This window comes from Trachypithecus francoisi, unplaced genomic scaffold (assembly GCF_009764315.1).
Source record: "Trachypithecus francoisi isolate TF-2019V2 unplaced genomic scaffold, Tfra_2.0 Lachesis_group0, whole genome shotgun sequence".
Lineage (NCBI taxonomy): Eukaryota > Metazoa > Chordata > Mammalia > Primates > Cercopithecidae > Trachypithecus > Trachypithecus francoisi.
The window spans coordinates 130,980,586-130,996,859 of NW_022681453.1; the positions used below are offsets into that span (position 1 = coordinate 130,980,586).

Genomic DNA, 16,274 nt, shown 5'->3' on the forward strand with positions numbered 1-16,274 from the left:
ACACAAAAATCAGAGTTACTATTGTGATTAATAGGGAAGCTCATACATGCCGGCAGAATCAATATTCTGTCAAACTTGGGGTTGAAATTCGCCACCTTCTGGGGCAGAAAAGTGACGGACAGCCATGCCTTTGCGAGAATCGACTCCCACACTGCCCAGGAAGTGGCCTCGCGGGCCGGGGTCGCAGCCTGGACCAGCCCCGCCCCGCCCCGCCCCGCCCCGCCCCGCCCCGCCCTCATCCCTGCCCTCATCCCTGCCCTCATCCCTGCGAGCTCCGCCCCGAGGCCGCGCGCGCCGCCGCCACCACCGCCGCCGCGCGCGCCCCGACGCGCCCGGCTGCTGACGTGCGGGGCGGAACGGGTCGGGCGGGTTCCACTGACCCGTGTGTTTCCGCAGGCTGCGGGGGTCGTTGGGGCCTCGTGGCTGGGCAGCTCCGCGGGGCTTCGCCCGCTGCCTCGCCTCGCTCTGCCCTCTTGCGGCGCCGGGCGGGGCCCGCGCTGCAGCCGGAGACCCGGAGAAAGGGTGAGTGTTGGCGGGCGCAGGAAGGGACCGCGCGGGCGCGCGCCCTGCTGTCTGGGGCATTGTTTGGGCGGGGGCGGCGCGGGCACGTGCGCGCCCCTCCCCCATCGGCCGGCTGCGCGGCGGCGGGACCGGTGAGGCCCCGGGCTTGAGGGGAGGGCAGGGAGGATCCCAGGTGCGGGCCGGGGAGCCGCAGAAGCGGGAGCGTGAAATAGGAACGTGAGTTGGGGGCTTCCTCTTCAGCAGGGCGCTCCGCTGAGGGGATGCGGGTCCCCGAGCCACAGCGGCCGGAGGTTTCAGGATGTTAAGCTCTTGGCCTTGGAGGCAAGATTTGGCCCCAGGACCAGAAAGTCGTGGTTTTACCGAAAGGATCCTGGAATGCCCCTCCAACCTGTCGCCATCCCCACCGGCCCTCCAGGATGGAGGGGAGGGGTTAGAGAGGCTTTGGGGTTCCAGGGAGGGGGCCGGGGCCAACGCGCCGAAGCTGCGGGCAGTGCGGGGCGGAGTGGAAGCCTCGGAAAGTGAGGACTCCTGCGGGAAAGGCTGGCTTGGAGGGCTGTGTCCAGACTGCAGAAGACAATGAGGTTCTCCCCATCATGAATGTGGTCATGTTGAGAAATGGAAAGCAGAGGAAGAGAAATGCCATCAGCGATCTTATAGGCCTGACACATCATTTTTTTAGTTTGATGTTTGCTAGTATTTTCATCTAAGCCTTCAGCAGTTACAGAGTTGACCCACGTTTTCCATTCCCGTTTCTCGCTCACATGTAAAAAATGCGCCATAATATTATATAGTATTCAGCAATATCATTTCCCCTTAATGAGTAGAGAGTATTCAGCGTAGAAAAATTTAAAAATACAAGCAAAGCAAGAGAAAAATGCCCGCAGTTTTACGGTCTAGAGATATTACCCTTGGATGTATATTCCTGTTTGTGTATACTCTTTAAAAGATAGGGCAGATGATGCCCTGATTAGGAGTTTAGTTTTTCCGGGAAGCCTTTGAAGGTTTTGAGAAGGCGAGTGGCATGATCCGACTGCTACGTAGAGGAAGAGGGCTGGGGAGGAACCTACGAGGTCAGTTACTGTGCTCTTTGCAGTAGCTTAGACTAGGCCCATGGCAGGGAGATGGGGAAGTGTAAACAGATTTTTAAGTGTTTTGAAGGTAGAATGAACAAGACTTGGAAATGAATTGGTGAGGGAATGGTGGGAGTCTTTGCTTTTTTGATTTTTGTTTTGAGCACCTGAGTGAATGGTGGTGCCGTTTACTGAGATGAAGAATAGAAGAGAGAAATTTGAGGTGGGAAAAATATCGAAATCTATTTTGGATGTATTAAATTTTAGATGCATATTAGTTATGAAGTCGGTGTGTTGAGGCAGTTGGATGTAGAGGGCTGGAACTCAAGGAAGAGAGAGGCTAGAGCTAGAGATAAAAATCGGAGTGGCTGGGCGCAGTGCTCACACATGTAATCCCAGCACTTTGGGAGGCCGAGGCCGGTCGCTTGAGCCCAGAAGTTCTAGACCAGCCTTGGCTACAAGGCAGGACACCGTCTCTTAAAAAAAAAAAAAATTGGAGTGATCGGTGCATAGATGATATTCAAAGGTATGGTGCTGTGTGAGATCACTGAGGGGAAGAGTGAAGAAGAAGTGAAAGGGGCTCAGACACTCAAATACCTCTGGGTCTGGCAGAGGAAGAAGGTTGAGGAAAGGACACAGGAAACAGCAAGTGAGGTAGGAGAAAAAGCTGGTATCATGGCAGCCAAAAGAGGTATTTCTGGAAGATGTTGAATTGGTCCTTTTATCAGGGCTTCTGAGATGTTCATTAAAGTTGTCAATTGGATTTGGCAACACGGAGGTCATTGGTTTTGGTCATTGGTCTTCCTGTCTATAGTTCTGGAAGTGGGAGGTGGGAACCAGACTAGAATAGTTTAATGGGATGTGAGGAAATGAAACTAATGAGTGCAAATTAGAAAAAAAGTGCCCGTATTTCCATCTGCCTCAGAACTAAACTGGATCGATGAAAAATGGTGTCTTGTGTTTTTCTCATTTATTGATTACTGGTATGTTTGAACATTTTTTTCCCATTTGTTGGCTATTTGCGAATTTCTTTTCTTGTTCTCTGGCATCTTTTGTTATTTCCTAATTGATTGTCAAAGGTTCTTTAGATATTAAAAATAGATAGCTTGACATTCAGCATTCAGAGCTCTCCCCACATGTTTTTCAGTTTCCAATGCTTCATGTTCATTCACCGGATGCGTGATAGTTTGCGGTGGGTTATTTTTTATTATAAAATCCATAGGAAGAGGAGAACTAACATTTACGTTGTAGATATCTGAGTGCAGGCCACGTATGATGCACATTGCTCCGTGTTTCCTTAGGATAGATTTTCAGAAATAGTTGGTCCTGTCCTCTTCTCATCAACCATGGATTTTTATTTGAATGTTCATTGCCACATTCTTGGATTGTTCCGCATCTCCCTGCCTTTGGTCCTGCTCTGCTTTCAGTCTGTTTTCTATCATGATACCCAGTAGATGGTGGGAGTTGATGCAGTTTTCTCACAGAAAACAAGACTTATGAAGCATATTTTTTCTTTTTTTTTCTTTTTGTTTTTTTTTTTTTTGAGACAGAATCTCAGTCTGTTGCCCAGGCCTGTGATCCCAGCTACTTGGGAGGCTGAGGCAGGGGAATTGCTTGAACCTGGGAGGTGGAGGTTGCAGCGAGTGGAGATCGCACCACTGCACTCCAGCCTTGGCGACAGGGGGAGACTTCATCTCAAAAAAAAAAAAAAAGCAGATACAAAAAGCCACGTGCTGTATGATTCTATTTATACGAAATGTCCAGAAACAGGCAAGTTTATCGACACAAAAAGTAGTTGCCAGCAGTTGAAGGGAGAGGAGAGTTGAGAGTGACACTTAAGAGGTAAGCGGTTGCTTTTTGGAGTGATGAAAACATGGAATTAGATAGTGGTGATTGTTGTGCAACTTTGTAAATATATTGAAATCCACTGAATTGCACATTTTTAAGTGGTGTGTGTGTGTGTGCATGTATGTGTGTGTGTGTGTATATATATATATATATTTTTTTTTTTTTTTTTTGAAACGGAGTCTTGCTGTGTCGCCCAGGCTGGAGTGCGGTGGCGCTATCTCGACTCACTGCAAGCTCCGCCTCCTGGGTTCACGCCTTTTCCTGCCTCAGCCTCCTGAGTAACTGGGACTACAGGCACCCACCACCATGCCTGGCTCTTTTTTTTTTTTTTTTTTGTATTTTTATTAGCGACGGGGTTTCACCATGTTAGCCAGGATGATCTCGATCTCCTGACCTCGTGATCTGCCTGCCTTGGCCTCCCAAAGTGCTGGGATTACAGGCTTGAGCCACCAGGCCTGGCCGGTCAATATATATGTTTTTTGAGACAGGGTCTGTCTCTGTTGCCCAGGCTGGAGTGCAGTGATGCAACCATAGGTCATTGCAGCCTTGAACTCCTGGGCTCAAGTGATCCTCCCACCTCAGCCTACCGAGTAGCTAGGACTACAGGTACACACCACCATGCCCAGCTAATTTTTTTCTTTTTCTTTTTCAGTAGAGACAAGGTCTCCCTATGTTGTCCAGGCCGGTCTTAAACTCCTGGGTTCAAGCAGTCCTGCTTTGGCCTTTCAAAGTGCTGGGATTGCAGGCACATGAGCCACCACGCCTGGCCTAAAACAGTACGTTTTAAGTTATGTGAATTATATTTCAATTAAAAAAGTGTATCCACACTCTCAAATTAAAAGTTGAAAACAAAATACATAACAATCGCCATTAAAAGCACTGCGGGTAAAGTTGAAGTGCCTCCCCACTGCATTCTCCTCACCCTCAGCTTTCCTTACAGTCACTTAACAGTTTCCCCCACAGGTCACTCCTCAGACAAGCAGGATAAACAGCCCTTGCCTAGAACTAGTTCTGCCTCTCCATGGCTGCAGTCATCAAAGTTCACATGCCTGAACATCTCACAATTACTTTCCAGTGGGCTCATATTTCACCTCTACCTTCTCCGCTTACTAAAATGCTCTTCATCTTTCAAGAATCAAATTCCGACTCATCCATGAAGTAAACTCCAGCGTTTGAAAGCTTTTTTTCCCCCCTAACTACCACAGGACAGACGATATGGAAACAGTCTGCTTCAGGCCAGGCTTGGTGGCTCATACCTGTAGTCCCAGCACTTTGGGAGGCCGAGGCGGGCGGATCATCTGAGGTCGAGAGTTCGCGACCAGCCTGGCCAACATGGTGAAACCCCATCTCTACTAAAAATAACAAAAATTAGCTGGGTGTGGTGGTGTGTGCCTGTAATCCCAGCTACTTGGGAGTCTGAGGCTGGAGAATCACTTGAACACGGGAGGCAGAGGTTGCAGTGAGCCAAGATTGTGCCATTGCACTCCAGCCTGGGCAACAGAGTGAGACTCTGTCTCAAAAAATTTAAAAAAAAAAGAATTTACCTTAAAAATCTCAAAACCCTTAAACATCCCACATGCCTCATTCTTCCAGAAAAAGTATGTTGAACCAGTAGGGTAAAGGAATGGTAAAAGTGGCTGGGCGTGGTGGCTTAGGCCTGTAATCCTAGCACTTTGGGAGGCTGAGGTGGGTGGATCACCAGAGGTCAGGAGTTTGAGACCAGCCTGACCAATATGGTGAAACCCCGTCTCTGCTAAAAATACAAAACAATTAGCCAGGTGTGGTGGTGTGTGCCTGTAGTCCTAGTTATTCGGGAGGCTGAGACAGGAGAATTTCTTGAACCCGGGAGGCAGAGGTTGCAGTGAGCCGAGATTGCGCCACTGCACTCCAGCCTGGGTGACAGAGCAAGACTGTCTCAAAAAAAAAAAAAAAAAAGGAATGATAAAAGTTACCTAAAGTCAGCTGTCCAGGTGCATTAATGGATAGAAGCAGTGGCATGGATAATTTAGAAGAGCTGTTTTATCCTACACTCTTCTGTGTGCTAGTTTGCAAGGTTGTAGACAGAGTGCTGGCCAGAATGGATTCTGGGGCCTGACCATATTAGCAAATTGTATAGTTTTTTTTTTTTTTTTTTTTTTGAGATGGAGTCTCGCTCTGTCGCCCGGGCTGGAGTGCAGTGGCCGGATCTCAGCTCACTGCAAGCTCCGCCTCCCGGGTTTACGCCATTCTCCTGCCTCAGCCTCCCGAGTAGCTGGGACTACAGGCGCCCGCCACCTCGCCCGGCTAGTTTTTTGTTATTTTTTAGTAGAGACGGGGTTTCACCGTGTTAGCCAGGATGGTCTCGATCTCCTGACCTCGTGATCCACCCGTCTCGGCCTCCCAAAGTGCTGGGATGACAGGCTTGAGCCACCGCGCCCGGCCACAAATTGTATAGTCTTTTTTTTTTTTTTTTTTTGAGACGGAGTCTCGCTCTGTCGCCCAGGCTGGAGTGCAGTGGCGCGATCTCGGCTCACTGCAAGCTCCGCCTCCCGGGTTTAGGCCATTCTCCTGCCTCAGCCTCCCGAGTAGCTGGGACTACAGGCGCCCGCCATCTCGCCCGGCTAGTTTTTTGTATTTTTTTAGTAGAGACGGGGTTTCACCGTGTAGACCAGGATGGTCTCGATCTCCTGGCCTCGTGATCCACCCATCTCGGCCTCCCAAAGTGCTGGGATTACAGGCTTGAGCCACCGCGCCCGGCCACAAATTGTATAGTCTTAAAGCCATTTTATTTATAGGAAAGTTGATGTTTTTGACCTGGAAAGATGTAAGACTGAAATAATGAGACAGTGTTTTTGAGCTCAGCTGTCTTTTGCTCAGCTCTTTACATGTCATATTAGAAATATCCCACATCATATCAGTCCTAATGACCAGACCTCTCAGCTTCTCACCATTCAGGTCCAGTATAAAATTGTGATTATTTTTACATAAAGACCTGTTTTTGTTTTGGGTATCAGATGAGTTAAAGAAAAAGTGATATGTTAACCAACAAATGGGAACATATTCAAAAGGTTTTGTGTGTCAGACCTGACTTAGAATAATTAGCATAGCATATTTTTTTTTTTGTCAGTACTAACTCTGGCGAGAATCAGAACAGAATCTTCTCTCTCCTAGAGTTCCCTTGGTCTGAGTCTTTCCTTTAACATAGGTTGGTGCAAAAGTAGTTGCGGTTTTTACTTTTGCACCAACCTAACAGATAACTTCTTATTGCTTCTGTTATAAAATGAGCATAATTTGGGAAAGACGATCAGGTGTATTTTATTTTTTCATTTCTTTGTATCAATGGGAGGTGACGGTATTGTGAGTAATGTTTAAATAGGTGGAGAAATTTAAATTGACATTGAAATACACATTTTGGCTCTTTTTGTAGGGCTTTTGCATGCCTAATGATTTTCTCAGTATAATATTAAAATGAATATATATTCTTAGAGTGTACATTGAGCAGTCTTTAGGAAGCATAGATGGTGTTGGGGTGAAGCTGCTGCCGTATTTAGTTTTCAAAATAGAATTCATGAAATGGATCATATGTATTTGGATTATTGAAAGTCAGTTTCATTAAAATGTTCCTAAAGGGGCCAGGCGTGGTGGCTTATGCTTGTAATCCCAGCACTTTGGGAGGCTGAGGCAGGCGGATCACCTGAGGTCAGGAGTTCAAGACCAGCCTGGCGAAACCCTGTCTCTAGTTAAAAAAAAAAAAAAATTAGCCAGGTGTGGTGGCAGATGCCTGTAGTCCCAGCTACTCAGGAGACTGAGGCAGGAGAATCACTTGAACCTGGGAGGCAGAGGTTGCAGTGAGCCGATACTGCACCACTGCAATCCAGCCTGGGCAATGCAGTGAGACTCCATCTCAAAAAAAAAAAAAAAAGCTTTCTAAAGCTCCAGCAGTTGGCTTGTGTAGTACAAATCACCTTCATTCTGGATCTTTGGTTTTAGGATTTAGCCTTTGTTCATTCTGCTTGTTTCTTTTTTTGTTGCTGACAATAAAACTTTCCAGTTATGATGCATTATGCTTTGAATACCCTGCTGGATTGGATTTGTATGTGTATTTGCAGTGAAAGCTGGTCTGCCATTTTCCTCTGATGGTGACTTTTGACCACATTTCCATAGGTTTGGAGATACTGTGTTCTCAACGTTGTTAGTTTTTAAATAGTTTTATTATTTTACTTTTAATTTCTTCTTTGAGTCATGAGTTATTAGAAGAGTGTCTTATTTTCCATATAATGGTGAGTTAATATAAATTTTTATTAAGATCAGAATGTGGCTGTAATATTTCTACATTTTGCAGTAATTGAGACTTTCTTCATATCTTCTTATATGATTTACATTTTATGAACTTTATTTTTGAGACAGAGTCTCACTCTGTTGCCCAGGCTGGAGTGCAGTGGCGTGATCTCGCCTCACTGCAACCTCCACCTCCTGGGTTCAAGCAGTTCTCCTGCCTCAGCCTCGCAAGTAGCTGGGATTATAGGTATCCACCACCATGCCCAGCTAATTTTTGTATTTTTAGTAGAGAGGGGGTTTTACCACATTGGCCAGACTGGTTTCAAACTGCCTGCCTCGGACTCAAGTGATCCACCTGCTTCGGACTCCCAAAATGCCGGGATTACAGGCATGAGCCACTGCATCTGACCTTAATGAACTTTCATAGATATTTTTATAAGATTTTTTTCTGTTGGGTTCAGAGTTGTGTGTATTTGTTAAATCTGGCTTGTTAACTACCAGATATATTTCTGTATCATCTTTTTTGTTTGTAGTGTTTGTTTTGTTTGAGACAGAGTCTGGCTCTGTCACCCAGGCTGGAGGTGCAATGGCGTGATCTCAGCTTACTGCAGGCTCTGTCTCCTGGGCTCAAGCAATCCTCCTACCTCAGCTGCCCAAGTAGCTGGGAGTACAGGTGCTCACCACTACTCCTAACTAATTTTTGTATTGTTTGTAGAGACGGGGTTTCGCCGTGTTGCCCAGGCTGTTCTTGAACTCTGGAGCTCAAGTGAGTCACCTGCCTCAACTTCCCAAAGTGCTGGGTTTACAAGTGTGAGCTATCATGCCTGGCCTATCATCTATTTTTATATGTTGTCTTAATCTTTTAAATTTTGTATACAGATGTATGATTTTTTTTTTTTTTTTTTTTTTTTTTTTTTTTTTTTTTTTTTTTTTTGAGACGGAGTCTCGCTCTGTCGCCCGGGCTGGAGTGCAGTGGCCGGATCTCAGCTCACTGCAAGCTCCGCCTCCCGGGTTTACGCCATTCTCCCGTCTCAGCCTCCCGAGTAGCTGGGACTACAGGCGCCCGCCACCTCGCCCGGCTAGTTTTTTGTATTTTTTTAGTAGAGACGGGGTTTCACCATGTTAGCCAGGATGGTCTCGATCTCCTGACCTCGTGATCCGCCCGTCTGGGCCTCCCAAAGTGCTGGGATTACAGGCTTGAGCCACCGCGCCCGGCCTAGATGTATGATTTCTTAAACTTTCCTTTTTCTGTTTGTGTGTGTATATGTATTTTGATACTATATTGTTGGATGTATAGTTTAAGATGTGTTTTTGTGATTGTGCCTTTAAATAATATCATCTTTATCATGTTTTTTTTGCCTTGAATTCTGTTATTAATATTGCCTTGCCTACTGTCTTTTTGTTTGCATGTGTCTGTGTATAATAACTTTGCACATTCTTTTAAATATTTAGCTAAAGGGCCTTTGAAGATGTAGCAATATCAACACATAGATTAATGATGAAAACTAATGTAAGGTAGTAGTTATGTTCCCTGTGGGCATTTATATTTTGGCAGATATTTTAGTTAATCCTTCATTTATGGCCGGGCATGGTGGCTCACGCCTGTAATCCCAGCACTTTGGGAGGCTGGGGCGGGTGGATCACGAGGTCAGGAGATCAAGACCATGCTGGCTAACATGGTGAAACCCCATCTCTACTAAAAATATGAAAAAATTAGCCAGGCGTGGTGGCGGGTGCCTGTAGTCCCAGCTACTCAGGAAGCTGAGGCAGGAGAATCGCTTCCACCTGGGAGGCGGAGCTTGCCATGAGCCGAGATCACGACATTGCACTCCAGCCTGGGCAACAAGAGCTAAACTCCATCTCAAAAATAAATAAATAAATAAAAAAGGTTAGATGGAGCATCAGTAATCCAAAAATCTGAATCTTAAATACTCCAAAATCTGAAAGTTCTTAAGCACCAACATGATGCCACAATGGAAAATTTCACACCTTACCTTGTGACTGCTCACAGTTAAAACATACTCAAAACTTTGTGTTTTGTTTTGAATTATGTAAAGTGTTGTATAAAATTACCTTCAGGCTCTGTGTGTAAGGTATTTATGAAGCGTAAATGAATTTCATGTTCAGATTTGGGTTCCTTCCCAAAGATATTTTATTATGTATATGCAAATATTCCAAAATCCAAAACAGTATGAAATCTGAAACAGTTCTGGTCCCAGGCATTTTGGGTAAGGAATACCCAACCTGAATAAAATATTTCTGTCACTCCAGAAAAAGCCTTCATTCCTCTTTCCAGTCAGTCCCCAACACCACACCCCCAACTATGGTTCTCATTTCTTTCACTTTAGTTTAATTTGTCTGTTCTAGAACTTAAGTGGGATAATTTAGCTTGTACTCTTGTGTTTGCCTTCTTTGGCTTGCCATAATGATTTTGAGGTTCGTTTCTGTTGTTGCCTGCATCAAGAATTCATTGAGTATACCACGATTTGTTTGTCCATTCTTCTGGTTTGGATTTTTGAGACATTTTTGAAATGTCTCATTGGCTAATGGAAAATGGATTGTAGAGTCTTATTCAGATATTAATAAAGGAACACTGGTTGTCTTGTTTACAAAGGAGAATATATTTTGTTTTAAGACTATAGAAAGGACAGGGCCAGGAACTATAAAATGATTATCAGCATCTTAGGAATGCCCGTGTGTATGGAAGCAGATGGAAAATGATCATACGATTCCCCTTCCCCACTTTTTTTTTTTTGAGACAAAGTCTCACTCTGTCACCCAGGTTGGAGTGCAGTGGTACAATTTCAGATTACTGCAACCTCTGCCTCCTGGATTCAAGCAGTTCTCCTGCCCTGAGTGGCTGGGATTGCAGGCACATGCCACCACGCCCAGCTAATTTTTTTATGTTTTTAGTAGAGATGGGGTTTCACCATGTTGGTCAGGCTGGTTTCGAACTCCTGACCTCGTGATCCGCCCACCTTGGCCTCCCAAAGTGCTGAGATTACAGGCGTGAGCCACCGCGCCCAGCCTCCCCTCCCCACCTTTAAACCAGATGGGAAAAGTCTTGAGTGAGAGCCCAAAGTTCAGTGGTTCTGATATTCAAATGATGTGAGGCACATAGAATTATTGAGAAGATACCTCATATGATATACAGCAAATCTTTCAAGTGTCTAGTTTATCATATTTTACTCCTTTCTCAAGAATTGGCTGTTGTTTTTTTTTTATTTTTATGAGATGGAGTCTTGCTTTGTCACCAGGCTGGAGTGCAGTGGCATGATCTCGGCTCACTGCAACCTCTGCCTCCTGGGTTCGAGCAATTCTCCTGACTCAGCCTCCCTAGTAGCTGGGACTACAGGCACATGCCACCACGTCCAGCTAATTTTTGTATTTTTAGTAGAGATAGGATTTCACCATGTTGTTGGCCACATCTTAAATGATGTGTTTGCAAAACAGAATGGTAGAGTTCTAGGACTGGCTTCTAGGGTTCTACATTTTCCCTGACTCGAGAGCTAAGACTTCAAGTTTCCAGTCACTACCTTGACATCATCTTTATGGTTTTCATCATACAATTTTCTTTTCAAAATTATTTTTCTCTTGGGGTTTATTTTAAAGTATAAAACATTAAATATTTTGTGTGGGGCCAGAGGTGGTGGCTTACAAATCTCAGCACTTTGGAAGACTAAGGCCAGAGGATCTCTTGAGGCTAGAAGTTCAAGACCACCCTGGGCTCTTCAAAAAAAGATTAGTAGGTATGGGCACACACCTGTAGTCCCAGCTACTTGGGAGGCTGAGACAGGAAGATCACTTGAGCCCAGGAGTCCTAGGTTGCATTGAGCTATGCTTGTGCCACTGTACTCCAGTCTGGATGGCAGAGTGAGACTCTGTCTCTAAAAAAATTTTTTTTGGCTGGGCGTGGTGGCTCACACCTGTAATCCCAGCACATTGGGAGGCCGAGGCGAGTGGATCACAAAGTCAGAGGTTCGAGACCAGCCTGGCCAACATAGTGAAACCTTGTCTCTTCTAAGAATAAAAAAAATTAGCCGAGAGTGGTGACACACACCAGTAGTCCTAGCTACTCAGACACCTGAGGCAGGAGAATAGCTTGAAGGTTTAGGCCAGGCACAGTGGCTCATGCGCCTATAATGCCAGCACTTTGGGAGACCGGGGCGGGCAGATCACCTGAGGTCAGGAGTTTGAGACCATCCTGACCAACATGGAGAAACCCCGTCTCTACTAAAAATACAAAAAATCAGCTGGGCATAGTGGCATGCGTCTGTCATCCCAGCTACTCGGGAGGCTGAGGCAGGAGAATCACTTGAACCCGGGAGGTGGAGGTTGCAGTGAGCCAAGATCGTGCCGTTGCACTCCAGATTCGGCGACAGAAGTGAGGCTCTGTCTCAAAAAAAAAAAAAAAGTTTGGTTTTCTTTTTGGTTTCTAACCTTTATTAAAAACTCAGACTTGGTTATGTTATTTGAATGGATAAGATATGTTTTAATTGATAGCATTTACTTCTATAAAGCTTTGTTTTCTTGTGCTCTTTATGGAAACAATCATTTATGTTCTATAAATTGACAGCATTTACTCTTTTTATGAGACAAAGTCTCTGCCTCCCAGGCTGGTGTACAGTGGCGCGATCTCGGCTCACTGCAACCTCTGCCTCCTCGCAGGTTCAGGCGATTCTTGTGCTTCAGCCTCCAGAGTAGCTGGGACTATAGGCAGGCACTACCACGGCCGGCTAATTTTTGTGTTTTTGGTAGAGACGGGATTTCACCATGTTGGCCAGGTGGGTTTCAAACTCCTAACCTCAAGTGATCCACCCGTTTCCTCCCAAAGTGCTGAGATTGCAGGCCTGAGCATCTTGCCCACATTTACTTTTTGTAATGAGGCTGTTTTGATGAGATAAAAAGTTTAAATTGGAGAAATGGATGACAGTAGTCTTATTTTAGTCTCAGCATTACATTTATTTCCGTATTCAGTTTTTGTCTCAGAGTATAGAGAAAATTCTTTCTCACAGTCAAATTGTGTATGGTAACAGATTTTTTTCCAAACAGTTCATAGTACCATCTCAGTATTTTCTATTTCAGCTGATTCAGAACCTGAAGAGAGTTAGCTGGACATTTTGTTTCAAAGTTGAATTGACCATATCTAACAACTGCTCATGTTTCCTTTTCATAAAATCTGCAAGTCAGACAAGAAGAGTCCAGAAGGTAATATTATCATTGGTCATTTGTTACACATTCCGTTCGCATATGTATTAGATCAACATGAGAGCATGCCTCAGCAGATGTGCCTAGTCTTAGCTAGCTAGTATTTACTTGCATGTGACATGTACACATTACACAGTGTTATTCTTGTGTGACAGAGCAGAGCTGGATTATTTTGAAATGCCCAGTACAGAGCTAAATCCTCTTAAACGTGTTTATAAGAAGCTCAGATATGTGCCCACATGTGACAAGAAAAGCTTTATTCTAAAGGCTGCATGAAAAATGAATTACCTTGGCAGCACAAATGAACTCATTTTTGGTTTCTTCCTTTCTGTCCACCCCCTCCCCAAATTCCTCTCTTTTCTCTTCCTCATCTTCCAGTTTTACAGCAAAAGTCAAAGAGAGGTTTTTTGTTTTTTTTTTTAAGTCCCTTAAGTGAGGATAAAATAAAAATAGCTTCAACGATCCCCAGCCATTTTAGTGGGAGCCACCATTATTCTTGAGATTACTTGGGAGGTGGGATAAGAATATACAGACTATAGGCCGGGCGTGGTGGCTCAAGCCTGTAATCCCAGCACTTTGGGAGGCCGAGATGCGCGGATCACGAGGTCAGGAGATCGAGACCATCCTGGCTAACACGGTGAAACCCCATCTCTACTAAAAATACAAAAACGAGCTGGGCGAGGTGGCGGGCGCCTGTAGTCCCAGCTACTCAGGAGGCTGAGGCAGAAGAATGGCGTAAACCCGGGAGGCGGAGCTTGCAGCGAGCTGAGATCTGGCCACTGCACTCCAGTCCGGGTGACAGAGCGAGACTCCGTCTCAAAAAAAAAAAAAAAGAATATACAGACTATAAAGTCTGTAGAATGGATAAGTGAAGATGATGCTGGTCTGGGACTTATCTTTGTAGATAATCTCATAAGACTCTTGGCAAACTGTGGAAGACAGGTGCCCACTGAGGAAATAGGATGGTACAAGGACGAGTTTAGGTATCTGCCGGGCTATATCCAGCTCTGATTCTAGGTTTATGTGTAATTAAGTGTTTTTAGATTCCTGTCTGCAGTAAGGAAGAATAAATTAAGTTTATTTAATTTTTTAAGGTTGTCTTCTTTATGTAACAGCCCAAGATTTTCTGAGGCTGTCTAAAATTAATTGCAGACCAAATGGAGAAGGCTGAAGAAACAAGAAGACCTTACTTTTACTTTTTAAAAGCTTTAAACATAGAACATAATAGTTGGGTTCTGGGTCTGTCCAAAAATATTCATTTATATTCTGAATTATAGCAGGTAACAGATGAATATGAACAAACATTAAATGGCTTGATTCAAGATGTTTATAAATGCTGGGGGGTTTTAGACTATTTTTAAGGTTAACGATATTATACCGTATAACAGCTGTAGGAAAAGTTTTCTCTCAGATGTGGGACTTCATGAGTAACATTACATAGTGAGCCACTCTCCTAGCTGAATCAAGTGAGTCTGTTTTTGAGATGGGTGAAAGAACTGGACTGAGGGCTGAGGGACTTTTAAATTGTGTGTGTATGTGTTTTTGTTGTTGTTGTTGTTGTTTTGAGATGGAGTCTTGCTTTGTCACCCGTACTGGAGTGCAGTGGCATGATCTCGGCTCACTGCAGCCTCTGCCTCCTGGGTTCAAGCGATCCTCATACCTCAGCCTCCTGAATAGCTGGGATTACCAGCACAAGCCACCATGTCCATCTATTTTTGTTTTTGTATTTTTAGTAGAAACGAGGTTTCACCATGTTGGCCAGCCTGGTCTCAAACTCCTCACCTACGGTGATCCGCCTGCCTGAGCCTCCTCGAGTGCCAGGATTACAGGCGTGAGTTACCGCACCCAGCCTAATTTTATTTTAAAACATGCTGTTACCTCAGTAATTCTGCCTTTGGCTAGGTAATCTTCCTTAGTGGTAGAGCAGAGATTTGGAAATCAGAGAGCTATTCTGGTCTCTTTCATAGATTAACACTGTAAGGGAATATCTAACTACCCTGAACCTGTTTCCTTATCGTAATCAATAGGTCCAGGCTGCGAAGAAAAGGAGCCACCAGCCACAAGTAGTTATTGAGCCTTAGGATTGTGGCTAATACTAATATAATTTTTTTTTTTTTTTTGAGAGAGTTTCAGTCTTATTGCCCAGGCCAGAGTGCAGTGGTGTGATCTCAGCTCACTGCAACCTATGTCTCCCCGGTTCAAGCGATTCTCCTGCCTCAGCCTCCTGAGTAGCTGGGATTACAGGAGCCTACCACCACATCCAGCAAATTTTTGTATTTTTAGTAGAGGTGGAGTTTCACCATGTTGGCCAGGCTGGTCTGGAACGCCTGACCTCAAATGATCCGCCTGCCTCAGCTTCCTAACATGCTGGGATTACAGGCGTGAGCCACCATGCCTGGTCACTAATACAAATTAAGATGTCCTGTAAGTGTAAAATACACACCAGATTTTAATAACTTGGTAAAAATACAAGAACGTAAAATCTCATTGCTAATTTGTTTATATCAATTATATTGCTGGGATGATAATATTTTGGATATATCGGTTAGGTAAAATGTATTGTTAAAATTAGTTTCACCCATTTCACTTTACTTTTTCAAATGTGGCTGCGGCTGGGTGCAGTGGCTCACACCTGTAATCCCAGAACTTTGGGAGGCCAAGGCAGGCGGATCATGAGGTCAGGAGTTTGAGACTAGCCTGGCCAACAAGGTGAAACCTTGTCTGTACAGAAATTACAAAAATTAGCTGGGTGTGGTGGTGCATGCCTGTAATCTTAGCTACTCAGGAGGCTGAGGCAGGAGAATTGCTTTAACCTGGTTGGCGGAGGTTGCTGTGAGCGAGATTGCACCATTGCACTTCAGCCTGGGCAATAAAGTGAGACTACGTCTCAAATCAATCAGTCATTCAGTCAGTCAGTCAGTCAGTCAGTCAGAAACCTGGCTGCTAGAAAATTTAAATTCTGTATATGGCTCATGTTATATTTTTATTGGACAGCACTGGTCTGGAAGATATTTCTGAAACTGACTCATGAAGTATGTATTGGTGCTTAATGAAGCATTTTGCAAGAGGAGCACTATCCAGTAAACTTTGCAGTGATGTGAATGTTTTGTAGCTACACTGAACAATGTAGTTGCTACTAGCCACAGTGACTCTCGAGCACTTATTTTTTTGAGATGGAGTCTTGCTCTGTCGCCCAGACTGGAGTGCAGTGGCGCAATCTTGGCTCACTGCAACTGCTGCCTCCCGGGTTCAAGCAGTTCTCCTGCCTCAGCTCCCGAGTAGCTGGGACTACAGGCGCCCACCACTACGCGTGGCTAATTTTTGTAGTTTTAGTAGAGGCGGGGTTTCACCATATTGGCCAGGCTGGTC

The 16,274-nt window shown here is 44.8% G+C and overlaps 1 protein-coding gene across 6 annotated transcripts in view; it reads left to right on the forward strand.

Annotated features, from left to right (window-relative positions):
* The first annotated feature begins 303 nt into the window (after positions 1–303).
* Positions 304–16,274, forward strand: part of YEATS2 (YEATS domain containing 2) — a 113,039-nt gene continuing 97,068 nt past the window's right edge. For 2 of the 6 annotated variants that reach the window (XM_033211846.1, XM_033211850.1), the window contains exon 1: positions 304–522. The gene's annotated coding sequence lies outside the window, so the exon portion shown is untranslated. Of the gene's footprint in view, positions 523–620; positions 739–12,821; positions 12,906–16,274 lie in introns of those variants that run through there. The other 4 variants (XM_033211851.1, XM_033211847.1, XM_033211849.1 and 1 more) reach the window with 4 other exon arrangements.